This window comes from Chrysemys picta, chromosome 12 (genome assembly GCF_011386835.1).
Source record: "Chrysemys picta bellii isolate R12L10 chromosome 12, ASM1138683v2, whole genome shotgun sequence".
Taxonomy (NCBI): Eukaryota; Metazoa; Chordata; order Testudines; family Emydidae; genus Chrysemys; species Chrysemys picta.
The window spans coordinates 11327785-11350346 of record NC_088802.1 but is presented as its reverse complement, the minus strand read 5'-3'; the positions used below and the strand labels follow the sequence as shown (position 1 = coordinate 11350346).

The window sequence follows — 22562 nt, the reverse complement described above, 5'->3', positions numbered from 1 at the left end:
GAACGGTGGAAGACGTGGAACAGGAGACAGCCTCTCCCCAGACCTGGAAAAGCCATGAACAGAAACCTTCCCACCCCAAGCCAAAGAGAGCAGGAGGTGGGAGCACTTATGGGAGAGCCTCTCCCTCATCCAGAGACAGGAAAGAGCCCCCCTCAGCCCAAGGCAAAGGGATGTGGCAGCCCTGATGGGGCGACCTCTCCATTCATGTCTCTGAATTTAATATTTCACACATGTAGAAATAATCACCAGAACCCACTTGGTCAGAGTTATGGGTGTTTGGATGCTGGGCACTGAGAAGGTTTCTGTCAGGGCCGGCTCTAGGCACCAGCAAAGCAAGCAGATGCTTGGGGCTGCACATTTGCAGGCAGGGCCAGCTCTAGGTTTTTTGCTGCCCCAAGCAAAAAAAATTTTGGCTGCCCCCACTGCTTTTTTTGACTTTTACACATGTTTGCATTTTGCCATTTGTTTTGACTGTTTAAAATTTTTAAAAAATGAAAACAGAGAATTTGTAGTTAGTGAAATAAAACAATTTCCTACTAGTGTAATCTTAATATTTAATTTTAACAAAAAGGGCTGGTCTACACGGGGGGGGGGGGGAGTATCGATCCAAGATACGCAACTTCAGCTACACAAATAGCGTAGCTGAAGTCGAAGTATCTTGGATCGAAATACATGGGGTCCACATTGCGCGGGATTGACGGCCGCGGCTCCCCCGTTGACTGCACTACTGCCGCTCGCTCTGCTGGATTTCCGGAGTTGACGGTGAGCGTGTTTGGGGATTGATATATCGCGTCTTAACGAGACGCGATATATCGATCCTGGATAAATCGATTGCTACCCGCTGATACGGCGGGTAGTGAAGACGTACCCAAACACAGTTACAAACAATTTGAGTTCAACTATACACTGTAATGAAAAACGTTAGTGTCTTCCAGTTTCTCATATATTAAAAGAATGTATATGAACTGAATTTTTCTGGTTTTTATACTTGCATAGTCTTTAAATAAGTTAGTGAAATCTAAATTTTTTTCAATAGTACTTCCAATTGAAGTTAATGCCAGTCCTGACATAGGATTTTGAGACATGGTGGACCTCAAATAATTTTTTAGTAATTTCAGTTTTGAGAAACTGCGCTCACCAGAAGCCACTGATACTGGTAATGTTAAAAGAATGCGTAATGCTATAGCAGTGTTTGGAGTGAAAAAATCATTTCTTGCTATAAATTCTAATACTTTTAGAGGAGAAGTTTTAGGACTTATTAGCTCAGATAAAGCTGTTAATTCATCATACAATTCTACTGCATCAATGTCAGTAGCGTTATCAGTACTGAGCGCTAAATGTAGGTCTTGGCACCGCTTCATGAGGTCTTCTTTGGAAAACTGATTTTTAATATTTCCAATATCGTATAAAAATTCAAAAGTTTCACAATGACCATGCAACTGACAAAATCTTTCTTCAGTGGAAGTTATAGCTACATCCAAAATACAATAGAAACATTAAACTTTAAACCATTCGTTTGGATCGAGAATAGGATCATCATGAGCCTCATAACAAAACTGTCTTGTTTTTTTCCGAGGACGAATGAATTGTTGAGGTGCAAACGTTATTTCAAAATCAAGATCCTCTGCTATTGTTGTTGCTTCTTTGACAGTTTCTTCAAATCCTTCATCTGAACGGTATTTTTTTAAGTACTCCAGTGTTTTATTCAAAATCGTCTTTGCCTCAGATATGTCTATGGTTATGTTCTGCAGAACTTTGCTGGTCAAATTAATTTGATTTAGAATATTGTGCCAAATAACCGCGTAACATGAAAATTGAAACTGCATCATTTTCTGAGCCAATGTTTCAGCTTCATGTCAAAATGAAGGATCATACGACAAGTCCTGGCTTATTTCGAATAGTGCATCATAAATCTCTCCTGATGAACATTGGAATGGTCTAATAGCTTCTATCCTGCTTTCCCATCTAGTTTGACTCAGAGGTTTAGGTGTGAGTTTTTGTTCAAGATGCTTCTTCAAGACTGCCCAATGGTGTGTGGAAGCACTAAAAAAGTTGTAAATTGCTTTCACAGTGATAAAATATGAAACAGCATCTTTAGATGATATGGCGGCATCACTGACAACCAGATTGAGCGAATGCACATGGCAAGGAATGAAGAAAGCTCGATCATTTAAATTCAATATTCTTTGCTGTACACCTGCATATCGTCCTCGCATGTTTGAGCCGTTATCGTACCCTTGGTCGCCCATATTTTCTAAAGGTATTCCATAATGTTCCAATCTCTGTAGAATTACATCTGTGAGGGCTTTCCTAGTAGTTTCGTTTACTGGTATAAATTCTAGAAAGTGTTCACAAATTTTCACTTCTGCATTTTCATCAATTTTCAGAAATTGTAAACTATTGACATTTGCTCGGTTTTGCTCAGATCTTGAGTACAATCAACTATAATTGAGTAATATTTGGCATGTTTCATATTCGATAAAATTTCATTACGCACTCCATTAGAAATTAATTCTATTATCTCATTTTGTGTATTTTTACCCAAATAATGGGTGTGAATCTCTCCATCTTTCACTCTTTGTACATGCTCAGCCATAACATTATCAAATTTTGCCAATAATTCAACCAATTAAAAGAAATTTCCATTGTTATTCTCATATAAAATATCTGAGGATCCACGGAATGCGAGGCACTGTTCGGCTAGGATATTAATGATTGCCAGTAAACGTTCCAACACCACTTGCCAACTTAGAATTTCTGAATTTAGTTGACGTTGCTGTACCAAATCGATTGTTGTACCAGTACGTAATCTGTTTGACAGCTCAATCCAATTTGTCAATGAGCGTAAATGATTTTTTGATGTTTCATGTTCTTTCAAATGCTGATACAAATTTCACCAGTCATTAAAACCTGCAGTTGCCAGAAGAATGTCCGAGTTACAGTACAGTTTGCAGCAAAAACAAAAAACTACATCTTTGGTCTGTGAATACACTAACCACGATCTATTAATTTGTTCCCCGTTTTTCATTTTTGTCTACATACTGGATGGCATAAATTGACGATTCAACTGATTAAATGGATATTCAAATGTAGGATCTAGTTTTGAAGGACCTTTTTTCACAATAACAATTCGCATTGTATCAGTAATTATTGTCGGCCATATACTTGGATCCGATCCTATGTCAGTCTCTCCTCCTTCCAATAATTGTTCTTCAGTTTTAGATTTGTATAACAGTTCTTCATTGCTGGACTCTTCAGCTGAAGTAGTAAATCTTTGGATGGATTGTGATTGTTCGTCTTTATCAGTTAGCGAAGATAATCTTTGGTCAGATTGTTGTTCATCTCTATCAGTTGATAAAGGTAATCTTTGGTTCGATCAGTCTTCATCACCTTCAATGCATTGCTTAGAGCTTTCTCCTTGATTGTCAATTTTTTTAAAATACTTTTTCTGATCCTTTTTGTCATTTCTGTCTTTGTTGCCGGTAAGCAGTACCAGAAAGTCATTTTCGTTTTTGTCACGGCATTTTAGCCCTATAACCACTGGCACCGACGCGAAACGGAAATTAGCCTGAATGGCGCCGATAGGGCAGCACAGTACACACACGTAATCATGATTTGAGTGACTGTCACAACGTGACATGATATTTTTCACGTCACACTCCTATTGCACTACTGTACTTGCCGTAGGTAAGGCGCTAGTCATTGGGGTGTGAGAGCTCCCCACGAGCTCGAATATACACTGGACCCAGCCCTGCTGGCGTTTTCCCTGCGCTGAGGCCGCCCAGCGGGCATGCAATGGAGAGCGCTCTGAGGCTGGAGCCACGTCTAGTGCTGGGTCCCTACCGGACAGGGATAGTGCTCCACAACACTGGGACTGCGCAGCTTCAAACCAGACGTTTGGCCTCCCGGCATCTCATGGGGTTTGCCCTGCTGCTTAGACCAGTACAGCCCAACCAGTACAGTCCCTGGGGCTTCAGGGCTGAAATCCCAGCCCATATTGAAACCCTGGTGGCTTCTGGGATTTGGATCACTTTGTTTGTTAAACCTTCTACAAAACAGGGTTATTGATTCACCCCCATGTGACTTTGGTGCCCTGGTTATGCGCTGTACCACTAATCAGTTCACAAATACCAGTAAAGCTTGCTTATAATTGAGATCTCTAATTACTAAAAACACTGAACTGGAATTGGTAATGAGTCTGAATGTGACACACTCCCAGTCTCCATTAATGAGGTTTCATCTCCTTGGTGGTCCTGATGTCACAAAGTGATTAGAACCACAGTCGTTTTGGGTGGAAAAACACCCACTTCCAAGCACCTCTCAACTATCCAGATGAAACCTCCCAAATCATTTCTGTTTCTTCAGGAAAGAATCCAGGCCCATTTGAAGACTCTGAGGGAAGAGAGAGAAAAGCTGCTGGGATTGAAAGCGACTGGAGAGGGGAAGAGCCGGGAGTATCTGGTAGGTGCCTGTTGTTATGAACCAGAAGGGACTGGCAGTGGAAGGTCTGTTTGGAGGCAGACTCCTGTGTGGCCTTGGTGAACATGGGCTTATATGTGTGTTTCTCCATTGGATTGCTGAGTTTGATTCATGTGTAGACAAGCCCTAAGCTTCCCTTTTAATTGGTGAATCTAGCCCTTGTGGCTTGCTCAAAAATCCTCCCCAAGTGAACTGAATGTCCCCGTGAAGTGCTGTCCCCTGTGTCTAGACATTTTGTGCATTTTTAAAACGTTTGTTTCTTTTAACTCCCCTGGTGTCTCTGTCAGTGTAGTGCTGAGTCCTGCCTCCTGCTGCTCTGGGTCTGAATTTCCACAAACCATAAAGAACAATATGCTGACCATGACCGACAGAGAAACATCCCTTTCAGAGGGATACAGGGGCCAAAGGGGAAGGTGTGCGAGAATCTCCTGCCTAGTACCCACAGGTCGAATGAAATGTCAGAAATCTTAGTATTTTCAAAGAAAATCAGCCTCCTGCACACTCAGCTCTTCATGAAAGGACCCCGGGCTCCATCCATGTCCCTGACCAGCCCTTGCCCTATTTTCATACAGAAACAAACACAAACCGAGAGGCAGAAGATTGTGTCTGAATTTCAGCAACTGCGGCAGTTCCTGGAGGAACAAGAGCGACTCCTGCTGGCCCAGCTGGAGAAGCTGGATGAGGAGATTGTGAGGATCCAGAATGAAAATGTCAGTAAACTCTCCGAGCAGATTTCCCGTCTCAGTGAGCTGATCAGTGAGCTGGAGGGGAAGTGTCGGAAGCCAGTGAGTGAATTCCTGCAGGTGAGACTGAGTGACAAACACAGGTGGGAGCTCCAAGGCAGCCAGCTCCCCCCCTCAGTGCCGTCTGCCGGCTGCCCTGCCGATCAACTCCTCCCCCTCCCTCCAGCGCCACCTGCATATTTGCGATCAGCTGTTCGACTGTGTGCAGCAGATGCTGGGATGGAGGGGGAGGACTGGGGAGGGAGTGTGCCCACAAGAGGAGGTGGGGAAGAGGCAGGGTGGGGTGGAGTAGGAGCGAGAAGAGTTGGGCTGGGGTGTGGCATTGGTGGAAGGTTTGGAGTGGGGGTGGGGGGTAGGGTTGAGCACCCCCAGGGACAATTGGAAACCAGCATCAGTCATTAGAAACATGCCAGATCCCCACACAGGGAAGGGAGGGCTCCTGAATCATAAGCACAGGAATCCAGCTGTCGGAGACCATGGTGTAACTCGGCATGTGCATTGCTGACATGTGAATAACTATTTACTCTTTGCAGAGTCACAGACACAGAGATATGAGAGATGGAAAAGCCCCTTTAGTTCAGGGAATCCATGGCCCTGGGACCAGGGCAAGGCCTCTTTTCCCCCATTCTTCCTAAATCCTTTCCCTGGCACCCCGTGTTTGTGTCAGATGGGACTGAGGCTTGGTCTACACTAACCCCCCAAATCGAGCTAAGGTACGCAACTTCAGTTACGTGAATAACGTAGCTGAAGTTCGAAGTACCTTAGTTCGATCTTACCTCGGTCCACACGTGGCAGGCAGGCTCCCCCGTCGACTCCGTGGTACTCCTCTCGTCTAGCTGGAGTACCGCAGTCGACGGCGAGCACTTCCGGGTTCGACTTATCGCGTCCAGACAAGACGCGATAAGTCGAACCCAGAAGTTCGATTGCCTGCCACCGAACTAGCGGCTGGGTATAGACGTACCCTGAGATTCTTTTCTCTCTCTCTCCTCTAGGATGTCAGAAGCACCTTGAGCAGGTACATGGCTCTCTCATTCCCCCTCACACTTCACAACGCTGGGAAAGAGCTTGGTGGTGATGTTAGCACTGCATCTCCCCAGGGCTCTACAGCAAAATGTGTGGGGAAGGTCACATGTTGGATTTAAATCTCTCTGATCAACTTCATCCTGAGGTCCTCACACTTGTATTTCCTAGAGATGTCACATCCCCGGGGGGACGGGCTGACTCAGGATTGTGGGGATGGAATATGGGCCTGTCACTGCTGGAGCCCTGGTCACCATTCAGCCCAGGCCAGCAGCCTGTGTGGAATGAGCTGGGGAGAGGGGAGTTGGTGTCTCAGTCTAGTTCCTAGTGGTCAGATTTCTATAGCACTTCACCCAGGAACTTCCTGTCCCTCAGAGCATGGAGGCCAAGGAGTGAATTGGCCAGGGAGACTCAATTCCCCCTTTATCCCCAGAGCTGATCTCTCCAGGCCAGAGTTGAAGAATATTAATGGTCCTTTGAGGGGAACATTTCATGGCCATGGCCTGTGTTGCACCTGTTCTGAGGCTGGGAGAAGTTGAGGAATTCTAACTCCAGGACCATTAGAGCAGCAACTCACTAGCCAAAATTTATAATGAGTGACTCAATGAAATATAATCACATGAAATTGTTTCTCTCCAGGTTTGAGAAGAGGAAGTTTGAGCAGCCAGGGGAGATTTCTCCTGAACTGGAAGAGCAAGTCAGCGATTTCTCCAAGAAAACTATTGTGCTATCGGAGACTCTGAGGAAGGTCAAAGGTACCTAAAATGCATCTAGGAATGGAAATTGGGGTGAGCCGCTGAGACTGTGGGAAGAGAATGGTGCTGATCAATTGGTTCACACTTAGATGATGCTTCTATTTAATTGTTGGGTGAGAATGCCAGACACTTGGCGTCCAAGACAATCAGATGGATTAATTCAAACCTTTATTTCTACCAAAAGTCTGCCTTGCCATGACAATTACTGTAAAGTAAGAAATGACTCAAAGACTTTAAGGCCAGAAGTGACCATCACAGTCATCCAGTCTGACCTTCTGCACATTGCAGGCCACAGAATCTCACCCACACACTCCTGCAATTGACCCCAACCTCTGGCCAAGTTACTGAAGTCCTTAAATGATGATTTAAAAACTTCAAGTGTAACAGGTTGAGCACTCACTGGCGAGGCATGTCCTGCTGGTCAGTCCAGGAATTAGCTCTCCAGCTCAAGAGTGTCCACTGCTGGCCAGTGTTTCTCCTGCCTCAGGCCCCCCATATCAGTCCTGGACCCCAGTGCCCCTTATCTTGGGGTTCTGCCCAAAGCAGTACCCCCACATTCTGGGTCTCCCCTCCCAGGGGAACCCCAAGCCTCTATACCCAGCTTGCCTCAGTAGCTAGTGCCAGTCATCATCTAGCCACCTTTCTCTGGGGCAGCCTGCAGTCCACAATGTCCACTCGTCATTGGCAAGGGGGTTGGACCTGCTGCCTTTCTAGCCCCAGCTGCCTCCCTGCAGCCTAAGTACCATCCCTGACCCTTTGCAAGGCCTCAGCCTGGGGACTTGCCGGTCCAGAACTCCCCATCTCTGCCTGGCCTGGCCTGCCCCAGCGCTGCCCTGTGTAAGGTACTCTGTACTCCCAGGCAGCCCTGCAGTAAGACTCTTGCCTGTCTACCTTCCAGCCCTTTTATCAGGGCCAGCTGTGGCCTAATTGGGTGTGGCCCCAGCTGTGGCTGCCTCCCTAATCAGCTGACCTCAGCTGCTTTTCACCTTTTACCTCCTTTTATCCCAGGAACAGGGTAACTGCCCCACTACACAAGTTACTGAGAATCCACCATTGACTCTAGTTTAAAAGCAACTGACCTGTGCCCTATGCTGCAGAGGAAGGCAGGGAAAAAAGTCCCAGGCTCTCTGTCAATCTGACTTGGGGGGAAATTACTTCCCCACCCTAAATATGGTGGTCAGTTGGATACCGAGCATTTTGGAAAGACCCAACAGCCAGACACATGGCAAAGAACTCTCTATAGCTCAGAGCCCTCCCCATCTACTGCCCCATCACCAGCCATGGGGCACATTTCTCAAAGGCGGATCCAGCCCATCACTGGGCTCTGGTCCCGTTTGCAGCTAGTCTGTGCCAAATGGGCTGAAGGGAAGGAGAAAGCCCCTCCCCCATGGTGAGGGATCCCTCCAGCCCAAACGCCTCTTATGCCTCCTCCACAGCAGCTGCAGACACAAGGCGTGTTCCTGAGAGGGCTGGGAATGGGGTTGGGGGGGGTGAGGGCGGGTGGAAGAGGGAGGGGTTGGGGGAGGGACAGAGGGATGTGGGCAGTGTAAAGCTGAGCCTCTGACACTCTGCACACTGGGCAAGACTCACAGGGGCCATTGTCATCGGGATGTAACTCTGGCTGGCTTCAGAACTTCCTCAGCCTGTGCCAAGGTCTGCACCGGCCCCTGCAGCCACAGAACAGCAGAGTCACAAATGGCCCCTCCCCTCTCTCCTTTCGCCGGTACAGGGGGGAATCGGACTCATTGAGCCAACCTTCCCCCCACCTCAATTTCCACCTTGATAAAATGGTTTTACTATTATTTCTATTTCTGCTTATGGAGGACAAGGCCCCGTCGTGCTTCTCTCTGTAGAGACGCTGAGTAAACAGACCCAACAGCTCACAGTTAGAGCCACGATTTAGGAAACTCTCAACATCCCGTTAGTGTCAAAGGGACCAAAGTGGGTAAAGTTACTTTTATGCCAAAGTCTTTGTACGATCTGGGTCTAGGTTACGACAAAAGGCAGTAAGTGAACGAGACAAACCAACCAGAGTCTGAAGGGTGGGAGGGGATGGTGAGGGAAAAGTAAATCTCACTTACAGATTGTCCTGGGATGGTTGTGAAGCTGCAAGGATGCTGGCTCCATTGCTGAGAGATGCCTGACTGAGAGGGAAATGGGTTTCAGACCTTTTTATATTAAATACCTGAGTGTGTCTCTGGGCCTCTCTGTCTGTTTCTCTGTCATAATTATAAAACAGTTTCAGAGTGGGGATGCTGTTATAAATATGAAAGTCTGAAATCTCGCCTCTCTTCTCCTTTCTCCCTCCAGACACTCTGCCCTCTGAATTGGAGAGAAAAAGGGGAGAATCATTTGGAGCACACAGACAGGGTGAGTTTGAAGGTGAAGATTGCCTTTAAATTATGAGAAAATTCTAGTGAAAACATCTTCATGAGATTGTAGCTAAAGTTACCAACCAAACTGACAGCAACAATGACACTCATAGTCCCAAAAATAACACATTAAATGGTAAGGAGATCCAAGGGCCAATGTTTCCCCCCCTCCCCCCACTTTTAAAAGTGGGATGACTAGGACACTTTTCAACATGGGCATAGTTTGGGGGGAGAGGGCCATGTTGCCCCACAAACTGCAACTCTTGGGCAGATGTGAAGCATCGCAGGTAGTGTCTGTGCTCTTTGGGCAGGGAAGCTGATCAGCTCCTTTCTGTGTAGTGCAGCCTGTGCCCGTGGCACCAACCTCTCCCTGGTGCTGGCCTCCCTCAGTGGCTCCACCCCTGCTCCTCTTTCCCTGAGGCCCTGCCCCCTGGCCAGGTCAGAAGCCAGAACCGGGACACCACCCAGGGAGCCCAGACTGCACTAGCGAGCCCTGGCGCACCCCAGGGAGCGGGGACATGGGCCGGGAGCTGCTCTCAGAACCCCAGACCTTTGTCCAGGGCAAGTGGAGTGTCAGGGGGTCTTCATAGTGTGCAAGTCTCACAGCCTGGCCAGGGGGCAGGGTCTCGGGCAGGGCCACGGAGGGGCGGGGCCACACAAACAGCCCTGACACCACCCTTAGTGCTCAGTTCACGCCCATTCTGATGAACAGAAACACTCTTAACTGATCAGAGGGGTAGCCGTGTTAGTCTGAATCTGTAAAAAGCAACAGAGGGTCCTGTGGCACCTTTAAGACTAACAGAAGTGGGCATTCAACCACGAAAGCTTATGCTCCGATACTTCTGTTAGTCTTAAAGGTGCCACAGGACCCTCTGTTACTCTTAACTGAGTTGCACCCGAACAGAGCTCTGTGCCACATCCCTCTGCTTCACCCGGTGCAGGGAGTCTCCTCTTCACTCTTCTCCAACATCCTGCGTTTCCTTTGGGCAGGGCTGGACTCTTCCATTGGAGCTGCTCCCTGCTTCCTGGATTGGGGAGATGCTCTTCCTGTGATGCCGGCAGCTCCTCCCTTCTCTCTGGGCTGGGGATGGGGCTACCCCACCCAAGGCAACCTCCCGCTCTCTGGTCTTAAGCAGCTCTTCCCCAATGCCGCACCTTCCTCTCTGTTCCCTGGCCTGGGAGTGAAGGCTGCATTAGGGGAGGGAGCTTTCCTCGTGCCGGGGGAGGTTAAAGCTGCTATCTGCCTGCCTCTTCTGCTCCCTCCTCGATAAAAGCTTCTAGCATCTTCTCGGCTGTGTCTCTGCCACTATGAATGGGGCAGCACCAGGAGCAGGATCTGGGAGCTGCTGAAGCCTCTGTGATAAATGAAGCAAAGAGTCCTGTGGGACCTTATAGACTGACAGACATATTGGAGCATGAGCTTTTGTGGGTGAATACCCACTTCTTTGGATGCATGTGGGTATTCACCCACGAAAGCTCATGCTCCAATACATCTGTTGGTCTATAAGGTGCCACAGGACTCTTTGCTGCTTTTACAGATCCAGACTAACACGGCCACCCCTTTCATACTGTGATAAATGAGAAACTAGGGTTACCATTCGTCCGGATTTACCCGGACATGTCCTCCTTTTTGTTCTAAAAATAGCGTCCAGGGGGAATTTGTAAAGCACTCAAAATATCCGGGATTTCCCCCCTCCCCCGGCAGAGCAGAGCGAGCAGCTGGGAGGGCTGCAGGAAGGTCCTGGGCTGGACTACGGAGCAGCTGTAGAGGAGCCGGATCCGCCCTGCATTCTGAGCAGGTAGCTCTCCACTGCAGCCCGGTCCAGCAGCACTGTGCAGGGCCAGGGACCGGGTTTTGTTGTGCTGGGGAGCGCAGCCACGTGTCCGGCTCGGCTCGCACAGAGCCCAACACCCTGTTCTGAGCAGCAGGGTAAGGGGGCCAGGGGGCAGGAGAAGGGGCAGGGAGGTTCTGGAGGGGGCACTCAAGAAACGGGGGGGGACTTTTGGGGGGAGTGGAGAAAGTTTTGGGCAGTCAGGGTACAGGTAGGGGGTAGGGTCCTGGGGGGCAGTTGGGGGGGGGTCTTAGGAGGGAGCAGTTAGGGGACAAGGAACAGGGAGTTTTCGGTAGGGGGTGGGGTTCTGGAGGGCAGTTAGGAGCAGGGGTCCCAGGAGGGGGCAGTCAGGGGACAAGGAGCGGGGGGGTGGGGGGCTGGGAGTTCTGGGGGGGAGCTGTCAGGGGGCAGGAGTGGGGAGAGGGATCGGAGCAGTCAGGGGACAGGGAGCAGAGGGGTTTAGATGGGTTGGGAGTTCTGGGGGGTGCTGTCCGGGGGCAGGAGTGCGGAGAGGGATTGGAGCAGTCAGGGGACAGGGAGCAGAGGGGTTTAGATGGGTTGGGAGTTCTGGGGGGCGTTGTCAGGGGGTGGGGATCACATCCCGATCACTATTCAAGGGACACCATCATAGGATCTAACCACATCATCCACTCCATCAGGGGCTAATTCACCTGCGTATCTACCATGTACATTGGCCAAACCAGGCAGTCTCTAAGCAAAAGTGGCAATTTTTCACCAAAAATTTCAAAAACAGACTCCAATGAGAAACTGCAGAACTGGAATTAATTTGCAAACTGGACACCATCAAATTAGGCCTCAATAAAGACTGGGAATGGATGGCTTACTACAAGAACTAAAAAAAACTAATTTCCCCATGCTAATTTGCCCCTACTGTGACTCACACCTTCTTGTTAACTGTTTGAAATGAGCCACCCTGATTACCACTACAAAAGTGATTTTTCATCCTGTTGATAATAGCCCACTTTAATTGATTTGTCTCAGCCTCCCACTGGGTAAGACAACTCCCATCTTTTCATGTAATGTTATAGATATATCTTCCTACTGTATTTTCCACTCCACATATCTGATGAAGTGGTTTTACCCCACGAAAGCTTATGCCCAAAAAATTTGTTAGTCTGTAAGGTGCCACAAGGACTCCTTGTTGTTTTTGCTGATACAGACTAACACGGCTTCCACTCTGAAACTTTGTAGAAATCTGTGTCCTTAGATCTCATTGGGGTCTCCCAGCCCAGGAACAGCAAGAGGGGAAGGGATAAAATCAGGGAAAGAAGAGAGCAGCCAAGGGGGATGATCTGTGACAGGGAGGAGAGACACAGGACAATAAACAGGGATGGAAAGTGAGGGCTAGAACAATAATGAATAGATAAGGACAGTATGGAAGGAAAGGGAACGTGAGTGGGACGGAGAAATTCATTACATGTTACTGAAAGTGAGACTATAACTCATCAATTCCTGATATTGATTCCAAGGCATTGGTGCTATTGTAGTGCCATAAAGAAAACTGTTCTCAGTAGCTGAGGAATCTGCTTCCCACATGCTGCGGTTATTAAAGCTCCTTCTCTGCTCCTTTTACTTTCCTGCTTTCCACCTACTTACTGTAAATAAAACATTACAAATAATTCCTGTTTCTTCCACTTTAATGTTCCAGCTGCAGTTGTTGTGGGCAGTGTCATGGGATTTCCTTCCCAACCTGATGTGTCACCCCAGCCCCATAGGGAATACCGTGCCCAGGAGGAGAGTTTTGGTTTTACTGTGATGTGTCACGATCCAGCCTTTGCTCTTTCTCTGAACTGTACACAGCCATGTCAATCAGGAATTGCTCAGCTGTGCTCTGCGGAGAGGTGACTGGTTACACAGGGGGCAATCCATGAAGGGACTCGGGTGTTGCAATGCTGAGCATCACAGTGAATATTTTTTAGACAGCAAGAAAATCACAGGAACAGCAGCACTGTGACACTCAGAGCTGAGTCAGGGGTGTAAAGTCCCTAGAGAATGCATGGGCATCACAGGCACCTTATAGTGCGATTCAGAAAAAACAGCTCACTAGGCAGGGAGCCATCTAAGCTAGACAAGTGGAGATGCTGACAAGGGGAGGGCTGTCCTGAGCCCTTCCCCCCTCACAGACAGGTGCCTAAATCAGGGCTGCAGAGGCACATCTATCTCTGCTTAGGAACCCACAGATGGGAACCCAGCACCTGGCGTTTCTTGCTGGACTGAGGTAGGCACCTGCCTCGCTCCACACAAAATGTGTGTGTGTGGGGGGAGGTGGTTTTCGTGATGTCACCCACCTTATAACTTTTACCCTCTCTGTGGTTAGAGCACTCAGCTGGCATGTGGGACAGCCAAGTTCAGTCCTCCCATCACCCTGTCTAGAGTAGCTCACGAATGTGAGTACCAACCTCAGGGCAAACAGTTACAAACCAAGGCACAAACCCCATGCAGGTTGTGAGTTCTGTATTTAGATTTCATGACCAGGTATCAAATGTGAACCCCTCAATCAGTATATCAGCCTGAACGTGGTGTCACAGACCGTCCCCTTGAGTACTCCTGTCTATCTGGCTGTTTTTCTGCCTCCTCCCCTGCTGCATCTCCCTGCCCCTCCTGGTGGGGCTGCCACATTCCCAGCAGCAGAGTCGGGGAAGCTTCTGCACACAGTTTCTACGGTTAAAGCCACCAGCTGCTCTATCCTGGCCAAAGAGAACGGTGGAAGACATGGAACAGGAGACAGCCTCTCCCCAGACCCGGAAAAGCCATGAACAGAAACCTTCCCATCCCAAGCCAAAGGGACCAGGAGGTGGGAGCACTTATGGGAGAGCCTCTCCTCACCCAGAGACAGGAAAGAGCCCCCCCTCAGCCCAAGGCAAAGGGATGTGGCAGCTCTGATGGGGTGACCTCTCCATTCATGTCTTTGAATTTAATATTTCACACATGTAGAAATAGTCACCAGAACCCACTTGGTCAGAGTTAAGGGTGTTTGGATGCTGGGCACTGAGAAGGTTTCTGTCAGGGCCGGCTCTAGGCACCAGCAAAGCAAGCAGATTCCTGGGCGGCACATTTGCAGGCAGGGCCGTCTGTAGTTTTTTTGCTGCCCCAAGCAAAAAAAATTTTGGCTGTCACCCCTGCTTTTTTTGGCTTTTACACATGTTTGCACTTTGCCGTTTTGTTTTGACTATTTACAATTTTTAAAAAATGAAAACAGAGAATTTGTAGTTAGTGAAATAAAACAATTTCCTACTAGTGTAATTTTAACATTAAATTTTAACAAAAAGGGCTGGTCTACGGAGGGGGCGGGGGGAGTCGATCCAAGATATGCAACTTCACCTACACGAATAGCGTAGCTGAAGTCGAAGTATCTTGGATCGAATTACCTGGGGTCCACGTGGCGCGGGATTGACGGTCGTGGCTCCCCCATCGACTGCGCTACTGCCGCTCGCTCTGCCGGAGTTCTGGAGTCGATGGTGAGCGCGTTCGGGGATCGATATATCTCGTTTTAACGAAACGCGATATATCGATCCCGGATAAATCGATTGCTACCCGCTGATACGGCGGGTAGTGAAGACGTACCCAAACACAGTTACAAACAATTTGAGTTCAACTATACACTGTAATGAAAAACGTTAGTGTCTTCCAGTTTCTCATAAATTAAAAGAATGTATATGAACTGAATTTTTCTGGTTTTTATACTTGCATAGTCTTTTAATAAGTCAGTGACATCTTAATTTTTTGCAATAGTACTTTCAATTGAACTTAATGTCAGTCCTGACATACGATTTTGAGACATGGTGGACCTCAAATAATTTTTTAGTAATTTCAGTTTTGAGAAACTGCGCTCACCAGAAGCCACTGATACTGGTAATGTTAAAAGAATGCGTAATGCTATAGCAGCGTTTGGAGTGAAAAAATCATTTCTTGCTATAAATTCTAATACTTTTAGAGGAGAAGTTTTAGGACTTATTAGCTCAGATAAAGCTATTAATTCATCATACAATTCTACTGCATCAATGTCAGCAGCGTTATCAGTACTGAGCGCTAAATGTAGGTCTTGGCACTGCTTCATGAGGTCTTCTTTGGAAAACTGATTTTTAATATTTCCAATATCGTATAAAAATTCAAAAGTTTCACAATGACCATGCAACTGACAAAATCTTTCTTCAATGGAAGTTATAGCTACATCCAAAATACAATAGAAACATTCAACTTTAAACCATTCGTTTGTATCGAGAATAGGATCATCATGAGCCTCATAACAAAACTGTCTTTTTTTTTTCCGAGGAGGAATGAATTGTTGAGGTGCAAACATTGGTTCAAAATCAAGATCTTCTGCTATTGTTGTTGCTTCTTTGACAGTTTCTTCAAATCCTTCATCTGAACGGTATTTTTTTAAATATTCCAGCGTTTTATTCAATATCGTCTTTGCCTCAGATATGTCTATGGTTATGTTCTGCATAACTTTGCTGGTCAAATTAATTTGATTTAGAATACTGTGCCAAATAACCGTGCAACATGAAAATTGAAACTGCATCATTTTCTGAGCCAATGTTTCAGCTTCATGTCGAAATGAAGGATCATACGACAAGTCCTGGCTTATTTCGAATAATGCATCGTAAATCTCTCCTGATGAATATTGGAATGGTCTAATAGCTTCTATCCTGCTTTCCCATCTAGTTTGACTCAGAGGTTTAGGTGTGAGTTTTTGTTCAAGATGCTTCTTCAAGACTGCCCAACCGTGTGTGGAAGCACTAAAAAAGTTGTAAATTGCTTGCACTGTGGTAAAGTATGAAACAGCATCTTTAGATGATTTGGCGGCATCACTGACAACCAGATTGAGCGAATGCACATGGCAAGGAATGAAAAAAGCTCGATCGTTTAAATTCAATATTCTTTGCTGTACACCTGCATGTCGTCCTCGCATGTTTGAGCCGTTATCTTCTGCATTTTCATCAATTTTCAGAAATTGTAAACTATTGACATTTGCTCGATTTTGCTCAGATCTTGAGTACAATCAACTATAATTGAGTAATATTTGCCATGTTTGAAATTCGATAAAATTTCATTACGCACTCCATTAGAAATTAATTCTATTATCTCATTTTGTGTATTTTTACCCAAATAATGGGTGTGAATCTCTCCATCTTTCACTCTTCGTACATGCTCAGCCATAACATTATCAAATTTTGCCAATAATTCAACCAATTTAAAGAAATTTCCATTATTATTCTCATATAAAATATCCGAGGATCCACGGAATGCGAGGCACTGTTCGGCTAGGAAATTAATGATTGCCAGTAAACGTTCCAACACCACTTGCCAACGCAGAATTTCTGAATTTAGTTGACGTTGCTGTACCGAATCGATTGTTGTACCAGTACGTAATCTGTTTGACAGCTCAATCCAATTTGTCAATGAGTGTAAATGATTTTTTGATGTTTCATGTTCTTTCAAATGCTGATACAAATTTCACCAGTCATTAAAACCTGCAGTTGCCAGAAGAATGTCTGAGTTACAGAACAGTTTGCAGCAAAAACAAAAAACTACATCTTTGGTCTGTGAATACACTAACCACGATCTATTACTTTGTTCCCCATTTTTCATTTTTGTCTTCATACTGGATGGCATAAATTGACGATTCGACTGATTAAATGGATATTCAAATGTAGGATCTAATTTTGAAGGACCTTTTTTCACAATAATAATTCGCATTGTATCAATAATTATTTTCGGCCATATACTTGGATCCGATCCTATGTCAGTCTCTCCTCCTTCCAATAATTGTTTTTCAGTTTTAGATTTGTATAACAGTTCTTCATTGCTGGACTCTTCAGCTGAAGTAGTAAATCTTTGGATGGATTGTGATTGTTTGTCTTTATCAGTTAGCGAAGATAATCTTTGGTCAGATTGTTGTTCATCTTTATCAGTTGATAAAGGTAATCTTTGGTTCGATCAGTCTTCATCACCTTCAATGCATTGCTTAGAGCTTTCTCCTTGATAGTCAATTTTTTTTAAATACTTTTTCTGATCCTTTTTGCCATTTCTGTCTTTGTTGCCGGTAAGCAGTACCAGAAAGTCATTTTCGTTTTTGTCCCGACAGTTTAGCCCTATTACCACTGGCACCGCGAAACGAAAATTAGCATGAATGGCGCCGATAGGGCAGCACAGTACACACACGTAATCGTGATTTGAGTGACTGTCATAACGTGACATGATATTTTTCACGTCACACTCCTATTGCACTACTGTACTTGCCGTAGGTAAGGCGCTCGTCATTGGGGTGTGAGAGGTCCCCACGAGCTCGAATACACACTGGACCCAGCCCTGCTCGCGTTTTCCCAGCGCTGAGGCCGCCCAGCGGGCATGCAATGGAGAGCTTTCTGAGGCTGGAGGAACCAAGGAAGAGGTGCTGGGCTTGCTGGACAGATTCTGCCCCTCTCAGCCAGGTCGCTCGCCCCCTGCAGGAGGAGAGGCAGAAGGAGACTCCAGGCACTGGAGTGCTGTGAGGGGCTGGGGAGGGAGGCAGCATCCTCTGGGGCTCCAGCAGGTAGAAGGTCCCCAGGGGTCCCGGGGACCCTCCCGCCTGGCCCGACTCTTACCTTGCTGTGGATCTGGCCCAAGGTGGATTCATCTCCGGTCACCGCCGCTCCCAGGGCCAGGGGTTGGGGCTGCTGCTGGATCCTAGCCCTCCTCATCCTTGGTCTTCGCCTTGGTCCCGGCATGTGCTGTGCTCAGCCCAGGTTGCCACTCTGCTCCCCTCTCCCCTCCCCTGGCAGGAGGTGCAGCAGAGGGGAGGAGGAGGAGGAGGCAGAGGCAGGGACAAGCTGAGGAGGAGTGGACCGCCGGGGCGCCCTGTTCCCCCATCCTCTGAAGCTGGGGCAGGGCCGTGCTACCGGCTTCTGCCTGCGGGGGGGTGGTGGCAGCTGCCTGCAGGAGAGCGGCGCGAACAAGCCAAGGAGCAGCCCATCCTCTGAAGCCAGGGCAGGGTTACGCTACTGGCTCCCACTGCTCTCCGGCTGTCAGCGGACACCTCCCAGGCAGAGCTCATAGCGCGGCCCTGCCCCGGCTGCAGAGGATGGGCCGCTCCTCCGCTTGCAGGGGCGGGGATGAGCTGAGGAGGAGATGTCTGTCCTCTGCAGCCGGGGCAGGGCCGCGCTTCCTGCTCCCGCCTGGGGGGTTGATCGCTGCCCGCGGGAGAGCAGCGGGGACACGCTCCCCACTTAGTTGGCTCCCTGCCTCGCCGCACCCTGCGGCAGAACAGGCTCGTTACCGCCCCCCGGGGTGGTCAGGATCCAGCCCAGGATGCTGCTTGAGGTGGGGCCCCAGCGTTTTGCCACCCCATACATTTTGCCACCCTAGGCACCTGCTTGTTTAGTTGGTGCCTAGAGCCGCTCCTGGTGGTGGGGGAGGCATTGGGTTATTGCCCTGGGGGAGCTGCTGGGGGAGGGAGGAGATTTACATGCTCACAAACAATTTTAACACTTCTAAAGCTTCAACTTTTTGAATATCAGTGTCTAGTGTCATTAAATACACTTCTACCCCGATATAACGCTGTCCTTGGGAGACAAAAAATCTTACCGCGTTATAGGTGAAACCGTGTTATATTGAACTTGTTTGATCCACTGGAGGGCGCAGCCCTCCCCCCCCCCCCCCCCCGGAGCACTGCTTTACCACGTTATATCCAAATTCGTGTTATAGCCGGTGGCGTTATATCGAGGTAGCGGTGTAGTTCTGGTCTGACCAAAATATTGGCTGATCCCCCATAATTTCCCACAACCGTGAAAATTTTAATTGGAATGAAATGCTTAAAACCCAGATTGTTCTGCAGCTGTGAAAGTTTAAATCAATAAATATAAAAATTGCTTAAAATAAACATTATCTGTCAAAATTATATATTATAAAAAAAAATTCTGCCAAGCCTGACTATTCCGCCTTAAACACACAACTCCTGCAGGCTCATCCTCACAGGAGGATGCCTCAGTGACCCTCTACACCAGCACAGGGGCTGATTGTAGGCAAGGAGCTCGTTTGGGTTTTAATTACAGGCTAATTTCACTGAAAGTTACCTGTCACAGGTGTGACTGTACATTTTTTCACTAAAGCCTCAAGGAGTGAAATTGGTTGGGTCATTCCTTCTCATCAAACAACAGGAGTCAGTTTCAGGAAAGGAAACACCCCCTTGCTGCTGCAGGCGGGGCATAGTGTGAATTCAGGAAATTGAAACTAACCCTGTTCCACTGCCCAGAGGGAGCCATGGCTGCAGAGAACCCCGTGGAAAGTCTCCAGGAAGAAGCTACATGTCCCGTTTGTCTCGAATATTTCACAGAACCTGTCACTCTGGAGTGTGGGCACAATTTCTGCCGAGCCTGCATCAGCCAGTGCTGGGAGGGATCCGATACAGCCGCCTCCTGCCCTCAGTGCGGAGAAACTGTGCAACAGGGGAACCTCAGGCCCAACAGGTAGTTGGCAAATGTCACAGAAATCACCAAGCGGCTGAGTTTACAAGCAGCAAAGGAAGCAGGAGGGGACGGGGTGTGTGGGGAACACCAGGAGACTCTGAAACTGTTCTGTGAAGAGGATCAAACCCCCATCTGTGTGGTGTGCGACAGATCCCGGGCTCACCGCGCTCACACGGTGGTTCCCATAGATGAGGCTGCCCAGGAGTCCAAGGTAGGGAACTGCTGTCAAATGTAATGGGTTAACCTTGGGGGTTTAATTACAGGCTAATTTCACTGAAAGTTGCCTGTCACGGGTGTGACTCATCACTCAGCTCTGTAAAGTCTTAAGAAAATTAATGATCTGGCAGAGTGGCAACAGATGCAAAATATCAAATCTTGAAAGCAGGATCTACACCCCCCGGAAGCTCCACTCACTCCATACCCCCGCTCCATTGCTTGCTCTTCCCCACCCTCATTCACTTTCACCAGTCTTTGGCAGGAGGTTGGGATTCAGGTGGGGGTGTGGGCTCTGGGCTGGGGCCGAGGGGTTTGCAGTCTGGGAGGGGGCTCTGGGCTGATCTTGGGGCAGAGTGTTGGGGTGCAAAAAAGGGTACAGGGTGCTGGCTCTGAGAGGAGGGTCAGGGCTGGGGCAGCAGGTTAGGGTGCAGGAGGGGGTATGGGATGCTGGCTCCAGCTGGGCGGCACTGACTTACCTCGGGCGGGTCCTGGGCGGCAGTGCAGCGGTGCTAAGTCAGGCTCCTTGGCTGTCCCAACCCTACGCCACTCCTGGAAGGGGCCAATGAGCCCCTGTGGTGGGCATGTGGCTCTGCGCATTGCCCCTCTCTGCAGGAACCACTCTCGCAGCTCCCACTGGCCACAGTTCCCAATTTCCGGCCAATGGGAGCTGCGGGGGTGGTGCTTGCAGGCAGGAGCAACGTGAAGAGAACCCTGGCCTCACCCCAGGCTGAGGGGGCATGCTGGCCACATCTGGGAGTGCCGTACGGCTGGGGCAGGCAGGGCCGTAGATCGCGATCGACTGGGAGAATCTCCAGGATTGACTAGTAGATTGCAATCAACTGGTAGATGACCACTGGTCTAGCTAGATAAAAGATGGGAAGGGAAACTAAGGCATAAAACAGGGCAGCAAGTTTCCCACAGTCACCCAGCATGTCAGTGACAGAGCTTAGCATAGAACCTAGATCTCCCCAGACCCAGTCCAAGACCTGAAACACTTTGCCATGCTGACAGCTGAGTATCAGCCCCACCCAGTGATGAAGTGTTTATGTTAGGAGGGAGAGACACGTTGACAAAAGTCCCAGGCCCACCAGGAAGAGGAGGTTTCTCACTGGGATTCTTAACTCCCGTGGGATTAAATTCAGATGCTTCCGGCCTGCAGTAGAGGAGATCACTGGGCTAAACAGTTTGTGGAACCCTGAGAACCTTCAGTCCACACACAAAAGGGCTCCAGACAGCTCAGGTCCATGCCAAGTACCACTGGGATTACACTGGGTTGTAGCAAAACCAACCACAGGCTGGTGCTGACCCGCGCCAGTTTGACCTGCTCTTTTGTGTACGTGGGCAAGGACCAGCCGAAGTGGTTCCATTAGTCCCACCTGCAGCCTTTTGAAATCTCCCAGAATTCACTGCTTCTGGGATCTTTACCAGGGAATGGAACTGTGGGGAATCTGCCCAGGGGGCATTTCCCGAGAAAGGCTTTAGGACAGTAGTAGGGCAAACCCCAACCCGTTCTTTATACAAATCTGAATCATGTCTAATTAGGGTGGTCACTGAGGCATCCTCAGAACATCAGACATGCCCACACCTGCCTGCATGGGCCCGTCCTCACCAGTATCAGTCACCCTGTGTGGGCCCCATCACTGCTTTTTTCAGTGTGCCACCCACGTGCATCATTCTGTACGAAGTTGTCACCCCCCACTCCCACCGGTGTACCCTCCTGCATCTTCAGTCTCCTCCTCTCCCTTTTGCACCAGACAAAGCCACGTCCAGTGCTGGGTCCCTACCGGACATGGATAGTGCTCCACAACCCAGGGACTGTGCAGCTTCAAACCAGAATTATGGCCTCCAGGCATCTCAGGGGGTTTGCCCTGGTGCTTAGACTAGCTCTGCCCAACCAGTGCAGTCCTCAGGACTTCAGGGCTGAAATCCCAGCCCATATTGAAACCCTAGTGGCTTCTGGGATTTGTATCACTTTGTTTGTTAAACCTCCTACAAAACAGAGTTATTGATTCACCCCCATGTGATTTTCGTGCCCTGTTATGCTCTGTACCACTAATCAATTCACAAAGACCAGTAAAGCTTGCTTATAATTGAGATCTCTAATTACTAAAAAAACTGAACCAGAATTGGTAATGAGTCTGAATGTCACATGCTCCCAGTCTCCATTAATGAGGTTTCATCTCCTTGGTGATCCTGATGTCTCAAAGTGATTAGAACCACAGTCATCTTGGGTTTTGGGTGGAAAAACACCCACTTCCAAATACCTCTCAACTATCCAGATGAAACCTCGCAAATCTTTCTGTTTCTTCAGGAAAGAATCCAGGCCCATTTGAAGACTCTGAGGGAAGAGAGAGAAAAACTGCTGGGATTGAAAGTGACTGGAGAAGGGAAGAGCCGGGAGTATCTGGTAGGTGCCTGTTGTTATGAACCAGAAGGGACTGGCAGTGGAAGATCTGTTTGGAGGCAGACTCCTGGTGGCCTTGGTGAACATGGGATTATATGTGTGTTTCTCCATTGGATTGCTGAGTTTGATTCATGTGTAGACAAGCCCTAAGCTTCCCTTTCAATAGGTGAGTCTAGCCCCTGTGGCTTGCTCAAAAATCCTCCCCAAGTGAACTGAATGTCCCCGTGAAGTGCTGTCCACTGTGTCTAGACATTTTGTGCATTTTAAAAACGT

The 22562-nt window shown here is 48.1% G+C and overlaps 1 pseudogene; it reads left to right on the top strand.

The window, feature by feature from the left end:
• The first annotated feature begins 18873 nt into the window (after positions 1-18873).
• On the top strand, positions 18874-22292 carry LOC101931857 (zinc finger protein RFP-like; annotated as a pseudogene).
• The last annotated feature ends 270 nt before the right edge of the window (positions 22293-22562 follow it).